The sequence below is a fragment of the Podarcis cretensis genome (genome assembly GCF_951804945.1).
Source record: "Podarcis cretensis genome assembly, chromosome: 16".
Taxonomy (NCBI): Eukaryota; Metazoa; Chordata; class Lepidosauria; order Squamata; family Lacertidae; genus Podarcis; species Podarcis cretensis.
The window spans coordinates 19,543,989-19,556,259 of record NC_137186.1 but is presented as its reverse complement, the minus strand read 5'-3'; the positions used below and the strand labels follow the sequence as shown (position 1 = coordinate 19,556,259).

At 48.0% G+C, this 12,271-nt stretch overlaps 1 protein-coding gene across 6 annotated transcripts in view; it reads right to left on the bottom strand.

Moving 5' to 3' along the window:
• Positions 1 to 10,117, bottom strand: part of LOC307204741 (semaphorin-4A-like) — a 69,215-nt gene extending 59,098 nt beyond the window's left edge. For 2 of the 6 annotated variants that reach the window (XM_079956619.1, XM_079956623.1), the window contains exons 1-3: positions 9,655 to 10,117; positions 2,302 to 2,470; positions 905 to 1,062 (exon numbers count right to left, since the gene is read on the bottom strand). The gene's annotated coding sequence lies outside the window, so the exon portion shown is untranslated. Of the gene's footprint in view, positions 1 to 679; positions 810 to 904; positions 1,066 to 2,301; positions 2,471 to 9,654 lie in introns of those variants that run through there. The other 4 variants (XM_079956624.1, XM_079956626.1, XM_079956620.1 and 1 more) reach the window with 3 other exon arrangements.
• Between the last annotated feature and the right edge of the window lie 2,154 nt (positions 10,118 to 12,271).

Genomic DNA, 12,271 nt, shown 5'->3' with positions numbered 1-12,271 from the left:
ACACAGCTTTACATGACCATCTCAGACTATGTGTCTGAGAGAGCTGAATCCTTCCTGCAAGCACAGGGAGGAAAGATTCTAGACTGAGCTCTGTCTTCATTTTCCCACATCCGACCAGATGCAGGAGCCCCAGCCTTTATCAAATTAAACCTGCTCATCTCCTCCGCATCCTTCATTCCCCTGCCTCACAATTCCAGCTCCGGCTACCCAAGCATGAAATGGAAAGCCAGCTTCCTTCGGAATCCACCCAAAATATCATGCAGAGAGACAGTGGAAGGGGAAGATCCACCGACGCTTAATTTCATGCAACAATCGCAACTTAACGTAACGTGTGGGGAAACTCCTCGACATGCGACGCACGTGCATTTAAATTCTTCCTCATTAGATCTTTGCAAATGAACCAGTGTGGAATTGGTTCATTCGTTTACAGGGTTCCGGCGAAGGTGGAAAAAGCCGGGTATCCACGCCTGTCTCACTCCATTTACATCTCTAAAGGGTTTCCTGGCTGGGAAGCCTACTCAGAACAAGAAGGGGGAAAGAGAGCAATGCTTCTACGCTCTGTGTCTGCTTCTGATGCTTTCAACAAGGAAGCTCCCGCCAAACCAAAGACACACATGTTCTCACTCACACGCCTCATTATTCCACGAGAAATTATGGCTTTCAGTCGGGGAAATGTTACCTGGTGGCTCAGTGTAACCCAGATCTCCATTGTCTTGGCTCGGTTGTATCGGAAGCACAACGCCAGACTCTCCCCAGATCAGGTCCAGTCGTGGTTGCTACAAAACCGACCTGCTCTTCCCAGCTGTGCGGAGAGGAAAACCCCCTCCGTCAAAGCATATCCCTGTGTCATAACAGCCAGCCTAGCTCCGCGAACATCCCTGGTGTTGCCATAGCGACGGCTTACCTCCAGCAGCGGTCCAGGGGCTCCTGCTCTTGAGATCTCTCCAGCGTCAGCCGTGCAGAAAGGACCTGCGAGAGATTCCCGGTTCAAGTTCCAGATGTGGGTGTCGGACCGACAGACAGATGGGGGTGCTCATCCCCCACAGGGGGCTCATCGTGTGGCTGCTGAGAGAGAAAGACGAACATGAATTCATTGCCCTGTCTCCGACGAAATCTGCCGCCCAGCCAGATGTTTCCCTGTAGCAGCCAACAAGGCATTAGAGCAGCTCATGAAGGCAGCCCTTGTCCCCGACACGCCCAGAACAAGGCGAATGATCTGATCCCGGCAGTTTCCTTTGATCAAGCTTCACACTGAGCATGTGGAGTAAATCATGTTTTCCCCAAGTCACAATTCCATGCCCAGTTATGAACGGGCAACATAAGCATCCCGGATCCCCAAACCACCTGCAGATTCTTTGCAAAGGGATAGCAGGTGCTTGTTTTTATTGGGGGAGCGAGGAAGAAGAGCCCACTGTGCAGAAGATAATTACTTTAATTATATATATGCATTTTTCGACTCGGTATTTTTAGCCTTCCCTGCGTTTGTTGGCAACTTAGAAATAAACGAAATCAAGCACGTGCAATATTCAACTGAAACTGAAGTGCAATTCATCACACATGCAGATGATGTTTCAATTTCCCCCTCTCCTAAAGACCTGAGCAGCTGCAAAGGCTTTATTGATACTAATGCTAGGGTCCCCAAAGTGGAGTTCGTGGGCACCTCTGTACCCTCTGATACCAACTTGGCACCAGAAAAGCCCCTTTTAATTTTTTTGCCCAAAAGATAATATCATTACAAAACAAATACAATATTTTATCTATATGCGTACAAATAAAACATAAGTATAATTCAATTTTTGGGGAGGGATTATTTGTTTTTGGGAAAGATATTGCCTGTTATTTCGCCTGCATTTTATTTGTTATGGGGTGCCTGAAATGGTTTGCCTACTTGGCAGAGTTTCTTGCGTTGCAAGTGTTTCTTGTGAAATATGGGGGGTTTTTTAGGAATAATTAAATAATTCTCCAGGGTTTCAGGCAGGGGTCTCTCTCTCTCTCAGCCCTACCTGGAGATGCCAGGGATTGAACTAGCAACCTTCTGCATGAACATAGCAGACAACTGCATCTGGGGGAGGGCTAATCCAGAACTGCCCCCACCCTGCCATGCTGGGAGTTCTCTCTGTTGTGCCAGAAGGACCTTCCATTATTGCATTTTGTACCTGGGAATCCAACCAAGGAGCCCGACAGATCCGTGTATATTTGGAAGGGAAGGAATTGGGGGAATAGGACCCCCCCCCTTGCCCTCCACAACAAGATGCCAAGATTAAAGGGCTTTCTTCAGTCCCCTTTCAAGATGTATCCAACTCACAAGGTTATCACTCACCCAGCTGATTAGTTCATCATACGACCGATGGCTGGGATTACGGACGTAGTGGCCCTTCTTCGTCCCCTGTGAGGACTTGCAGCTGGGACTTTTCAGGGAGAGATTTGAGTGCGCAGACCCCTCCACATTTGCACCATGAAATGCAGGGCTCTGAAATGCAAAGCGATATACTGTATTCGCATTATAGATCGCCAAGGATATCTAACTGTCCGATTCTAAGACCGCAAGCTTTACTTTCAGAGAGAATTAGTACAGTTTCTTACTGTTAAGATCCATGTTGTTGTTTTTTAATACCTGAATTTCTTTGCCCTTGGGGATCAGATTCAAGAAAGGGGGGGGGGGAGGTAAACAAACAAACAAACAAATCAACCAGCTATCTCCCGGGCTCTTCACTGATCCAGCTGCACACCATGCATAATTGTATACCGCTTTCAAGGATAGGAAAGAGCCTCTTGCCTCTGACCCCAGGGAGGGGCTGCAGTTGATGCACAGCGCGGACAGTGATGGGACAGAGGGACTAAGGGTGCAAGTCAGCGGAAGGAAGCCTTGGATATTCCTGGTAATATTTAGGATATTTGGGGAGGGATAGTACCTCTGGTGGGGGACATGTCGCGCTCCTTCTGGGCAGGGGTGCTAACTTGAATAAAATACTGTGGGGCCCAGGTAAGCCCCACCCCATATAACTGATCACATGATGCAGTGCATAAACACTATTGGAATGGGAATGCCCATCAACTTTGTGGGGGCCCAGCTCCCTCAAATACTTTATTGTGGAGGCCAAAGCACTCATGGCCCCTAGGAGTTGGCTCCTATGCTTCTAGGGTAGTTTGTCCACCTTTCTACAGAAGGCTAGTTTCCACACATACACACACACAAAAGACACACACGCCACTTTTCTATCCTCCATCGAGGCAAGCAAAAGGCAGGATCAGCATTGTAGGACACATTCCAGCCAAGCAAAGACACTCGAGGAGGGAGTGAAGCAAACTCAGTGAGGAAAGTAGCCTGGGCAGAGTCTGGAGGGCCTAGAAGGCCTCAACAGACACCTCGGGCCTAAGGTTCCTCACCCATCACTTAAGGGGGGGGGGGAGAGACATAATAAGTCTATTACCCCTTTTCAGCCACGATACTGAAACTAAACCTCTGCATTAAGAGGCACTCTACCTCTAACTACCCATTGCTGGGGGCAAACTGGGGGTGAGGGTTGCTGCCTTCAGGCTCCAGTGGTGGGGTTCTGCCTGGTCACTGCCGGACACAAAACTCTCTGTGGGGTCCCCTCCTCCTCGCCACGCCAACCAGCCCAATCGCCAGCCCTCTCCCCCAGTGCCAAATCAACAAAACTACCCAAAGGGAAGGGAAGGATGAAGCTGCATGTCCTCCCCACTTGTTTTTGTTCAGAAGGGTCAAGCAGAGGAAGAACAGGGCCAGGAGGCTCCAGTGGGGTTGGGGAGCGACTGTCGGCACCAGCGAAGGGGTGGGTGGGCCCTGGGAGGTTGCCTGACAAAGCCTGCTGCAAGCACCCAGCCCTGAATCTTACAGGAGCCTCAGCAAAGGAGGAAAGTGGCTGGAATGTGGTGCATATTTTTCCTTTAAAAAGAAGCAGAAGCAGCAGCAATCGAGGCTTCTCTCTCTCGCTCTCTAGGCCGCAATCCAGCCTATGAAGATGCTTCTTGCCCAGGGCCGGAAATGAAAGGAGAGATAACGTCTCAGGAAAGATAAAAACCGTGGAACAAAACAAATCTTCGGGTCTGACAGGAATATGTACAGGACAAAGTGGGTTGAAGTGGAAACGCAGCAGCCACTTTCGTTGCGCTGATAATCCACCCACCACGCAAACACATCCATCTGGAATCTCTCTCTCTCTTTCCACACGCACAGACACTCTCATAGACTCATAGAACTGCAGAGTGGGAAGGGACCCTGAGGATCCTCTAGTCCAACCCCCTGCCATGCAGGAATCCCAGCTAAAGGCCACCCAACCTCTGCTTCCAAGGAAGGAGAGGCCACCACCTCTCATGGGAGTCTGCTCCTTTCACGTAAGTTGAATCCATTGTTATGGGTCCTACCCTCCAGAGCAGGAGAAAACAAGCCTGCTCCATCTTCCATGTGACAGCCCTTTAGATATTTGAAGATGGCCGTTGTAGCTCCTCTCAGTCTCCTCTTTGTCAGGCTAAACATGCCCAACTCCCTCAACGGTTCCTCATAACACTTGGTTTCCAGACCCTTGATCATTTTGGTTGCCCTCCTTTGCCCACACTCCCAGCTTGTCAAGATCCTTCTGAAATTGTGGTGCCCAGAACTGGACACAGTATTCCAAGTGTGGTCTGACCAAGGCATAATAGAGCGGAGACTATTGCTGCCCTTGATCAGGAGACTATACTTCTGTTGATGTAGCCTAGAATAACATTAGCTTTTTTTGCTGCTGTATCACACTGTTGTCTCTCTCCCTCTCTCCTTCTGGTAGGGCTGGCATCTCTCAACCCCCCACCTCCCCTCCAGTTTCCTAACGTCTTGCCCCATCATTCCATCTCCATGGTGGGATGTGGGGGGAGAAGAACTGCACTTGTGGAGTGTGTGCTGGTTAGTTTTCCCTTCCGGTAAGGATGGAACTGGAAAAGCTGCCTGCCTGAAACCCCGAAGAGCCATTGCCCGCAGACTGTCTCGCCAGAGTGGTGCATGCTCTGGTTATCTCCCACTTCGACTACTGCAATGCGCTCTACATGGGGCTACCTTTGAAGGTGACCCAGAAACTACAACTAATCCAGAATACGGCCACTAGACTGGTGATTGGAAGTGGCTGCCAAGACCATATATAACACCGGTCCTGAAAGACCTACATTGGCTCCCAGTACGTTTCTGAGCACAATTCAAAGTGTTGGTGCTGACCTTTAAAGCCCTAAACGGCCTCGGTCCAGTATACCTGAAGGAGTGTTTCCACCCCCATCATTCAGCCTGGACAGTGAGGTCCAGCTCCGAGGGCCTTCTGGCAGTTCCCTCATTGTGAGAAGTGAGGTTACAGGGAACCAGGCAGAGGGCCTTCTCGGTAGCGGCGCCTGCCTTGTGGAATGCCCTCCCATCAGATGTCAAGGAAATAAACAACTACCTGACTTTTAGAAGACATCTGAAGGCAGCCCTGTATCAGGAAATTTTTAATGTTTGATGTTTTATCATGTTTTAAATATTCTGTTGGGAGCCGCCCAGAGTGGCTGGGGAAACCCAGCCAGATGGATGGGGTATGAATAATAAATTATTATTATTGCCAATCTGCACAGACAACCCTGAGCTAGGTGGACCAACAGTTTGTCACAGTCTTCTTTGTATGCATAAAGTCCCAGGTTCAACCCAGCTGATGCTGGGAAAGACTCCTGACCAAGGATGAAGCAGAATATCTAAGTGCACAGGATCACAGTGTCCTTATGACCCTTGGCAGCTTCACCCTTGTCCTTTTAATTATCCCAGTGACTTGAAATGTTTTATACTGTGATGACAATAAAGGTATTTGATTTCATTTGATTTCATTTGCCTCCGGACCAACATCCTGGAGATACCCCACTGCCAGTCAAAGTCAAGAAAACCAAGCTGGATGGGCGGACTCTGCAGAAGGCAACTTTCTATGTTCTCAGGTTTCTTGACTCTTTAACAACTTGCCCCATCATTCCACCTGCATGGTGGTGTGGGAACATGTGCCCATTACACAGCTGTTTTTTAAAGGGCTGGCTGGCAAATTTTACCAATGATTTATTAAGTAAAAGCAAAGGCGCACCTAGGATCCCTTGCACCCCTGGCAGCCCCACCAGGGGGGGAAAATCACTTTACCGCAATAGCCTTAGTAGGAATTACTTTATTTTATGTGGCCCAAGTACAGTACTCAAAGCATCTTGCGTGAGGGCTAGGCAAGAAAGAAGAGCCCCCCAAAATTGCACACTTTTGTGCCACAATGTGAAAAGGATGGGAAGCTTCTGCTATGTTTGATCTTGGCATGAGAGCAGCAGCACGTTGCCGCACACCTGTATGTCATCAACTCCATAGGTGATTTGGGGGGGGGGGAGGCTGTGCCACCAAGCAGGTGCTGGTTTCACCAACCCCTAGGTATGCCTTGGAGTGTAAGATGTGAAGACTTGCAAATGCTCACCTTAGCACAGGGTCTGTTGTCCCTACCTCTGCAAAAAACCTGCATCACCAAGCTTCTGCTTCTCTGTAAAGGTATGTTCACGTTAGCAGCTTAAATGTAGTGAGGTCATTACCCCATGATCTATTTGTTGCCTGCTCTGCTCCCAGATATCTAGGCAGGTAACCATCAGTTCTGTAATGTTTAAGCAAACCGGTTAAAGGGTGTGTGTCCATTAGTGAGGTCACACACACACACACACACACACACACACACACCGGCTGCATTTCAAGCTACATTTGCACAGTGATGTTCACATCAAAGAGGGGGCAGGTGTGTCTTCACACAAAACCCACATGACTATTTTGGGGTTTCCCTGCCCCCCAATTTACCCCACAAAATTCCTACTCATTGAAGCATTGCCTGTGCATGTGCGAAGGAAATGTCCCCATTACCACTTGTTCCACATCCAGTTTTCTAGCTGTATTGAAACTGGCTTGAGAAAAACACACACACACATATCAAACACAGCAGAATTTGTCAAGAAGCTACAGGATCGATAGGGAAGGCGGCTAATGGCGTATGAGTGCGGCTTCAAAAATTAGCCATGGGAGCCCACAGCACGAGGTAAGTAGGCAGTAATGGAAGCAGCCCCTAAGTGGCAGTAAAGGAGCAAGCCCCTTGCCCCACTTTGCCAGGATTCAGAGCTGGCCTCTTCCCACGGAGCTCTCTGTGGCTTAACATACTTTGAGCTCATGGGCTTAAGAAGCTTGGGCTTCAAGCTGGGTCATGCTATGAAAGGGTTCATTTGCAGCAGCAAAATCCAAGCAGTCTTTCCCAAAACTCACCCCTCTCTCAAAGCTCGCCACAAAGACACACCTTCCTGAGAGAACCTAGCTGGCTTTCGTGCTGCGTTATATAATGTGCCTAAATGAAAGCCATGGTTTGGGCTAGGTGTTGCAACGGAACTTATGAGGCATCTAATCATAGCCTGCATTTTTATTGAGGCTTGATCAGGGCCTGTATTTTAAAATGAGCTTAAAGATTTTCAAATGTTTATGCCAGGCAGAAGAGCAGCTGCCTAAGAACCTTGGCAAGATGTTTATTCTCCTGGACAAGGGGGCCCCCTGATTTATAGCAGAAAACAATTCTCAAAGTCGTAAAAAGGGAATTACAGGCTGACAGCCAAGGTTACACTGACCCTACATATTACAGAAGATAAAAAAGCAGAGAAAAACATAATTAAGAGTGGGTAAATAGTAAAATAAAACCATGTGCCTCCCATTAAACTTGAGCCATATTTTCCTAAGGTTCAAAGGTCAAGAGCAATGGAAAAGCATCTAGCTGGCAGAAAGGAAGAGAGTATTTTGGGAAGTCTTTTTCTAAAGTTGTTTCTTTCTTAAACTGAGATCCTTTTAAGATTTCTTTTCCTTTTAAAAAGCTATCTATGTTATGTATTAAATATATTGGCTTAAATGTAATTATGCAAAGGAATTAGAAGCTAAGAAATGTTAAATCCTTATGCTAGATTCTTATTTCATATAGTTGGAAGAGATCACAGGGGCCATCAGCCACCAGCCTAGCCCCCCCTGCCAAGCAGGAAACATCATTAGAACATACATATGGTTGTCAAGCTTTTGTTTAGAGACCTCCAAAGGAAGGAGATCTTTCAATGATGATCCTTGACATCTGTTTAAGATAAAAATTTAAGATTAACCATCTGTTTTGGAGGGCAATAGGGCGAGGTGAGCTGGTAATTAAGGTTCCTTGTTGAGACACATGTAAGATATATTACTACTTATTTGTCATTTATAGATAGAAGAATATATCTTTTTGTTTCCCATAAAAGGACAAGAGGAAATGGGTGTATCTTTTGTGATTGGTTCTAGCAAACAGCCAATAGGAATTTCAACCAGGCTGATTGGACAGAGGCAGCCACAGGAGGAGCAAGGGGGCTGGACTAAGGAAATATAAGTGCTGGCCAGAATGGCAGGAGGCCAGGCCAGAGCTTGGTAACCATATACCACTGTGCCTCATATTTATTTGTCTGACAAATAAATTATTATTTTAATTTCTCTATTGCTGCGTTGAATATTTCATTCCAGCTAAGCGTTAACCACAAGCAGGGTGCTACACTTATTTACAAGGAAATGAAGCAAGGCTTTACTAAACATGAGCTGCAAGATGGGCTCAGATCTTGCAAGAAAGGAGCAGGTCTGTGCATAAATCTCAGCCGGCCTTGCCCGTTCTACAGGAAGGAGGTCAAAGCAGATGTGACCTCCAGCATCCACCACACCACAGTCCTGCTGCTACAGGAATTAAAGGGGGGCAGGGAAGAGGATATCCCCATTGTCTCTGCAAAGCAAGCTTCTAAACAGAATCACCAACACTTAAAATCCAGCTCAGTCCTCTCCTCCTCCTGGCTTCTTGGATTTCACCAGGCAGACTTCCCCCCACACTTGCAGCATTGCAGAAGTGTCCCCGCCCCCCGCAGATGAAACCCAAAGGTCTGACAGCCCACACCAAGTTAGAATTTGATGGCAACAGGCGTGTTATACTGTAGCTTACAGCGATCTTTCTCATGCGTTAAGTGCAAGCAGCTGCACACATCAGGCTTCAAGCACACAGGAGTTTGAAACCTAGCATCCTTCCACTCAGCCATGCCACTCCTTCAAACGCTTTTGCACACCCTGATGCCACAGCCGTGCCAGTGAGTGCACTGTTTTGCAACGCAGGTGATGTGCCACGTAAACTGTACCAAGTCAGATCGTCAGATCAATTCGGACCATTCGCCAGTCAAGCTCAGAAATGGCTACACCGAACTGTAACAGCTCTCTGGGATGTTTTTCAGATGTCAGAAAGTGAACTTAAGGCTCTGCCGCTGAACTGCAGACCTTGCACAACAGATTTTGCAACTGGTCCCCCCCACCCTGCTCCCGTGCAGGTCTGGGTGATGCTTGCGCATCGCTGTGCACCCCATGGGTTTGCATAGAGAGTCACAACTGCCTCTTCCCCACCACATCCACACATTCGGGGCCCGTCTGTGGAAACTGCACAGACTGCATTCCATCTGCGCTCCATCTGTGCGGAGAATGGTACAAACACATTGGAACTTGCCCGAAAACAAAGCCAAGCCCTCCTGCAAAGGAAGAAAAGCTAGTGCTTTTTCGCAAAGGACACAGATTTCATACGACAGGATTCCCGGAGGCATCCCCAACAAACTCACGTGGCTGGTCTGCGGGCTGGTCTTGGGTCCAGTTTTCGCTCCCTTGGAGGTGTTTGCTCTTTGCACAGCTGGAAAAATAAAAACAGTGCCTGCAAAGGGTGTGTGGGAGGCGAGCTTCCTCCTGGCTCCCCTTTTCCTTTGCGAAACCGATTGACCGCGGACTTTAAACAGTCCTTCCTTCTTAGCCACCCTGGGAGAATTAGCGCTGCTGTGAACTTGCTGCCAAGTTGCCTGCCAACCGGGCTCTGCCGCCTGGCACATCCATGCTCCCTTGGTGGCTGCTTGAAAGGCCTTGCACAACTTCGCCAGCGAGATAAACACTCCAGAACTCCGTAAGAGCCAACCTCCAACTCGCCATTTATCACATAAGCCGGGGAGTCAGTCACACACACACACACACACACACACACACACACACACACTCCCGTCCCAAGGCTGCCAAATCCAGGCCAGGATTTATGAGGAAGCTCGGCCACAAAGGGTTTTATCTTTGGCTTTTAGATAAGCGGTCCCAAAGTAGCTTGTGAGTTTCTTGGGGCAAAGGGGAGGGGAGGAGAGAGGAATCAAACAACAGGCCTTCTCAGCGATGTTTTCTGGACCATGAAAAGCAGGAGGTGCCGCATCATATGATCGCAGCCTATTAAGTGAGCAGCAGCAGATTCCAAGTCAGAACCGGCAAACAGTCAACAGGGGCTGTTCCCTCGAAAGCAAGGAGCAGAAGAGGCCACCCACCACCAGGGTCATCTAGTCCAACCCCCTAAAATGCAGGACCCCCAGGCTGGTGCCCTTCAGATGTTTTGTGGCCATCAGCCCCCAGGCGGCATGGCGAAAGTTCAGGGATTGTGGGTTCGCGGTCCAGCAAGATCTGAAGAACAGCAGCTGGTCAAGGCCATTCAAATGCTGCAGCAAGAAAAGCCTGATCTTGTAGGATGCTATGAATTATGCACACACATATCATTGCTCTTCTTTTGCATAACTGAGTCTGCACTTTTGCCTGTTTTGGATAATTTATTCCACCTTTGCAAGTCACAGGGCAGAAGAAAGAGCTGTGCAAGGCGACCCCACCCTCAGCTATTGCAAACTTTGTTCCCGTCATCCCCACTGGCTTCTGTGTTGGGCTTTGCTAACCGGGTCTCCTCCTTTTGGACTGCAGCTCCCATCAGCCCCAGTCACCATGGCTGTGCTGGAGGGCATGCAGTTGGCCAAAGCTTTCCTAATATTTGAACCGGCATTGCCTGTCTGCTTCTAGGAATGAAGGAGAGATTCAGTTTTGTTTGGGTTTTAGTGACAAGCAACCTGATTTGCACTTCTCAAACACTTGTGCAAAGCAAAACATAATTACAATATTCATCAAACTTTGCAGTTCCCCAAATGTTGTGATGCAGTTCTCCAGCCAGTTTGTATAAAAATGCACACACTCCGTCAAACATTGTATTCTTATATAATGAAAGCAACAGTCAAAAATTTCATTATATAAGAATACAATGTTTGACGGAGTGTGTGTATTAGCCAAAACTGCATCCCAGAATGTGTGTATTTGGAGAAATGGGCACTGAAATGCTGACAACTTTTCATAAGGATTTTTTTAAAAAAATCTCCAAGATGCTGCAGAACTGTGGAGAACTGAATTTCCAACTGGAAAAATGAGAAACAGAGAGAAACTGAAGTGGATAGATCTGTTGGCCCTCATTCCCTGCTTCTGAGAATGGCTTTATTTCTCTGGAAACAGAAAGCTCAGATCACAATTGTGTCCTGGGGTGTCTTCCCTAACCGATATATTTGAACATGCCAAGATCAAGCCTCTCCAATGAGGTGGAGGGGCACTTATTTGCTGCAGGCTTATTAATAAAACTTCCAACTGGTAATCAAATTTTGCCATGCCCTTTAACACCCTTCCAATGAGATGTTCAGTGTTCTGAAAGAGCTATGTCCCACTCTCTTGTGAACCACAACTTCCTGTTCATTTGTTGTTTATGCTGTTTAAAAACACTATAATATTTTCATGCTGCAAGTCAGAGCTCGGTGGCTCTGATCGTTCCCAGCCTGCATATCAGGCCAGGAAGTGGACCAGCTCATGGGTCCAGTATGGCTCAGGAGGCCTCTTCATCTATCCCTTTGGACTCTCGCCAGACCCCACCCCCCACAAGCCCACCTGAGTCACAAGTTGATCTGTTGCCCCACCCACTATTGCCTCTGGCCCCACCCCCACAAGCATGCAGCCCCGCCCCACCCAGGAAGGTTGCTCATAAAGGAACACAGCCTTGGGTCTGAAAATGGTTTTTGACTCTTGCGGTAGTTGCTATCAAGCAGAGACAGTGCAAGGTAAAAAACCTAATAGTGTTTCCCTTACCACCACCACTTTGCTTTCCATTTAGGTCACCAAGCAGCATCCATTACATCAGGGGAGGTGAAGATGCAGAACCTCTCCATAAAACCTGCCAAAATTTTGGCTCCTCCTCTCTGTATCCTTCCAACCCTGGAGGCCTTTACAAGAACTTAACTAAGGACTCAGCTACGGTAGTAAAGAAAAAGCGCTTTATATGCATTATAACACTGTGACACCAGATGGCGCTGCGGAGTCCCATCTTTCGCCAGTGGGATTTCCCACTGACGTTTA